At 45.5% G+C, this 4,461-nt stretch overlaps 1 pseudogene across 1 annotated transcript; it reads right to left on the bottom strand.

Annotated features, from left to right (window-relative positions):
* Positions 1-1,313: 1,313 nt before the first annotated feature.
* LOC309664213 (purine nucleoside phosphorylase pseudogene) lies at positions 1,314-2,644 on the bottom strand (annotated as a pseudogene). The gene has a single exon. The product of its transcript is annotated as a purine nucleoside phosphorylase pseudogene (transcript).
* Between the last annotated feature and the right edge of the window lie 1,817 nt (positions 2,645-4,461).

Raw genomic sequence — 4,461 nt, 5'->3', positions numbered from 1 at the left:
GTCTGCCAGAAAAGTTTACTGGGCCAGAAACAAGCGATATTTTGGTCATTGCCTACTTGAAACTCAGGAATTATTTCCTCCAGTGATGAGACCTGTTATTGGTTTGTTCAGAAAGAATATTATCCCAAGAGCTGAATTTCCAGCATCTTGAAAGTTCTCTGTAGTAGTAATGGAGGACACAAATGTTGTGAAATATTAATATTGAAAGTGAATACCTCCTCAATGGTGCATCATATAACAAGATGGACCCAGGGAGCAAGCTGAGAGGGAACAGAGATGCCTTTGTTGAGTTACATCAGTTAGACCAATGAGCAAATATAATGGGATGAAGTTTTAATATTACTCAGTTACCAATTTCCATCCACCCACTGATTGGAACTACAGATCCCTGCCTTTCATCCACACAAGATTCATAGATTAAAGAGCATTTCAGGGCTTCCCTGGTGGCGCAGTGGTTGAGAATCCACCTGCCAATGCAGGGGACACGGGTTCGGGCCCTGGTCTGGGAAGATCCCACATGCAGCGGAGCAACTAAGCCCATGCGCCACAACTACTGAGCCTGCGCGTCTGGAGCCTGTGCTCCGCAACAAGAGAGGCCGCGATAGTGAGAGGCCCGCGCACCACGATGAAGAGTGGCCCCCGCTTGCCTCAGCTAGAGGAAGCCCTTGCACAGCAACGAAGACCCAACACAGCCAAAAATAAATAAATAATTTTAAAAAAAAAGCATTTCAACAGCTCTTTAAGAAGTGCTTTCCTAAAAGTTACCTCATTTGAGCATCACGAAAGCACTATTAATAAACAGATACATTAGCATTGCCATTTAATATGTGAGGAACGTGGGGCTTAGAGAGGCCATATGACTTACCTGGACTTCTAGTATATAGCAGAGTTGGGGCTCAGACCCGCCCTCGGCCCCTTTGCCGACCACTCTGTGCTTCTCTCCCAGGGAGTAATCGGCGGCCTGTGCCACCTCTGCAAACGAGCCGTCCCCGCCAGCCTTGTATAGATAGTTTGATGACGCTGGAAAAATATGCAACTGTTTTATCACTATGCACCACAGGGTCCCCAAGGTGTGTGGGCAGAGCGAAACCTGACAGTATCGGGTGTGTGTGAAGCACTCTCTTGGGTGCTTCATGAAAACGTTCTCAGCGGAAAAATTTTCTTTTTTCGCCCATGGAATGATTCTCCTATTTTCCAAATCAGTATTTTTATGGGTGGTTAGGAGGAGGGCGGTCCATCCAGTTTTTGTTTCTAACCATTTTATATATATATTTATATATATATATATATTAAAGGAAAAAGACCCTGGAGTCTTTTTTTTTTTTTTATTTCATCTTTCTCTTTATTCTCAAAGTATGATAGTATAAAACTCCAAAAGGAATAAGCTGTTCCTTGTGTGGTCTCCAGTGCTTTGAGGAGCAGAGCTAAACCCCCAGGAATGTGACAGGATCATCTCAAAAAGCTAGCAGTAGCTACTAGGCTGAGTTGGACAGCCCCAAGTGAAATCCTGGGCAAATCCTTGGACGTGTGGTAGGGCTTGGGCTCCTGAAGAGGAATAGGGGTGGAAATCATTTTGTGATGACAACTGAGCAGAAGAGCACTCTGTACCAGAAAGGTCTGGTGGGAGAAGTAGGGCAGGTGACACTCCTTTCTGTCACTACCTAAGGGCAGAGGCACGTGACTCCAGCAAGAGGCCAAAGTAGGTAGCAGCTCCTTGGATCCCAGAAGGGAGATGCCAGACCACTCCAGGGCTGGTTAACTGGCATTGTCAGGCAGTGGAATGCTAGCCATAAGAATGGAGACAAATTGCTCCAATTTCTGCGCAGCTTGCTTCCCGGCATCTAGTACTTCCTTGTGATTGGCCTTCTCCCGGCTTTCATAATCCCAGATGACCTTGTTAGTGATGAGAGAGAAGCCAAAGACTCGAAGACCACAGTGCCTTGCAACTATAACTTCTGGTACTGTGCTCATGCCAACAGCATCTGCCCCCAGCTTCTGCAGCAGACGATACTCTGCCACAGTCTCAAAGGTGGGGCCTGCCACCATCACATAGGTTCCTTCCTGTAACTCTCTCTGCTTTCCCATTTGTTTCCAGGTACTGTGAGCCTTCTGCCTCATATCCTGGTCATAGGCATCAGACATGGCAGGGAAACGAACTCCAAACCTTTCATCACTGGGCCCTCTGAGCGGGTTCTCACCACAGAAATCAGGTAGATTGATGTGATCGCGGATCAGCATGATATCTCCAACCTCAAACTTGGGGTTGAGCCCTCCAGCTGCATTGGTGACCACTAGGGTGTCCACACCCAGAAGCTGGAAAACCCTCACTGGGAATGTCACCTTCCAGAGCGGGTAGCCTTCATACATGTGGAACCTGCCCTGCATCATCATCACACAGCCTCTGCCATTCAAGATCCCAAACACCAGTCGACCAGCATGACCTGGCACTGTACTTTTGAGAAAGTTCGGTATTTCACTGTAGTCAAAGATCTGGGCCTGAGTTAATTTGTCACTCAGACCTCCTAACCCAGAACCACAGATCACTGCCACTTGAGGTCGGTGTTTGGTGTGAGACAAAAGCCATTTTGCAGTGTTCTGATAATCTTCATACGTGAATCCATTGTCCATGGTCCCGCCGACGCCCTCTCGATCAGTTTGCCCTTCTCCACTCAGACCTACTCCACTGAGCGGAGCTACCGCCAGTCACTGGGTACGATCCACACCCCTGGAGTCTTCTTTATGTTTAACAAAACAGGTAATGGTTTAGTACAAGCCTTTCTCTGTCTTTTTGCTTTCCCTCAAGGCTGCTTTTATACCTGTGATGGTGAGGGAAAAGAATTTTGTCTAACATACTTACCTAGAGTACATTTTGTCTCATAGACTTAACCTAAAGTACATTTTTGTTTTGTTTTCTTTAAAGAATTTATGTTTTTACTGGGAAGATAGTTTATTCTGTAGCTGCATTATCACTTTAACTGACAGGGCCAACAAATAAGCTTTAGAAATAAGCCCACAATTACCTGTTTTTCTAGATTGAATTTTAGTTAGAGGAATATAGCCTTTTTATAATACAAAACAAGAATAAGATAACCTAAACACTCCAGCTTTATATTTGTATTAGTTTATGGTTGAGTTCTTGGCCAAATTTTTTTTTTAAGTATAGTCCATAGCATGTTCTTTTTTTTTAAAAAATAAATTTATTTATTTACTTTTGGCTACATTGGGTCTTCGTTGCTGTGCACGGGCTTTCTCTAGTTGCAGTGGGCGGGGGCTACTCATCGTTGCAGTGCGTGGGCTTCTCATTGAAGTGGCTTCTCTTGTTGCAGAGCTCGGGCTCTAGATGTGCGGGCTTCAGTAGTTATAGCATGCGGGCTCAGTAGTTGTGGCTCATGGGCTCTAGGGTGCAGGCTCAGTAGTCGTGGCGCATGGGCTTAATTGCTCTGCGGCATGTGAGATCTTCCTGGACCAGGGCTCAAACCCGTGTCCCCTTCATTGGCAGGTGGATTCTTAACCACTGTGCCACCAGGAAAGCCCCTTGACCAAATTTTTATAGAGACTTTTTATTCATTGGCTGGTTAAATTTGGCTTGCACCATCCTCAAGTTTTGGTAATTCTAAAGGTGTGGGTGCCATAGTATCAACTGGAAAGCTGGGTAACTGCTGCTGTACCATTTTGACAAGGTGCACTCTTGCTTGCATTGTAGAAGACATCCACCATGGGTCATTCCTAGGGTTTGTATACCAAACCCAAAAGCATAAGCATCCTGAACAGGAAGAGATCTCTAGGACTCTTCTACATTGCTTTACTTCTAGTTATGTCACGCGGGAAGTTTCACATATCTTTCCAGGTAAGCCCATTAAATTTACAAAACCTTTTAGTAAGACCACTCCAAAGCATGTCGATCTGTCCTATACTTGGAGTGAATAAAATAATGCTTTTCGCTTTGATGATAATAAAGGCTAGCATTTGCAGAGTACCTACAATGCTACAGGCACCAATCTATGTACTATGTGTATGTCTAATCTTCACAACAACCCTATGACAGGTACTATTATCTCCATTTCACAGATGCGGAAACTAACTTGCTAAAGATCACACAACTAATAAATGTTGGAAAATCAGTTGATTCTTATTCAAGTCAAGCAGGAAAGTGACTACTAAGAACTGGCATTAGAGCTTCCCTGGTGGCACAGTGGTTGAGAATCTGCCCGCTAATGCGGGGGATGTGGGTTCGAGCCCTGGTCTGGGAGGATCCCACATGCCGCAGAGCAACTAGGCCCGTGCACCACAACTACTGAGCCTGCGCATCTGGAGCCTGTGCTCCGCAACAAGAGAAGCCGCGTTAGTGAGAGGCCCGCGCACCGCGATGAAGAGAGGCCCCCGCTTGCCACAACTAGAGAAAGCCCTCGCACAGAAACGAAGACCCAACACAGCCAAAAATAAATAAATAAATAAATTAAT

Source organism: Balaenoptera physalus (assembly GCF_965194825.1).
Source record: "Balaenoptera physalus genome assembly, chromosome: 7".
Classification (NCBI taxonomy): domain Eukaryota; kingdom Metazoa; phylum Chordata; class Mammalia; order Artiodactyla; family Balaenopteridae; genus Balaenoptera; species Balaenoptera physalus.
This window is presented reverse-complemented; position numbering and strand designations above follow the sequence as displayed.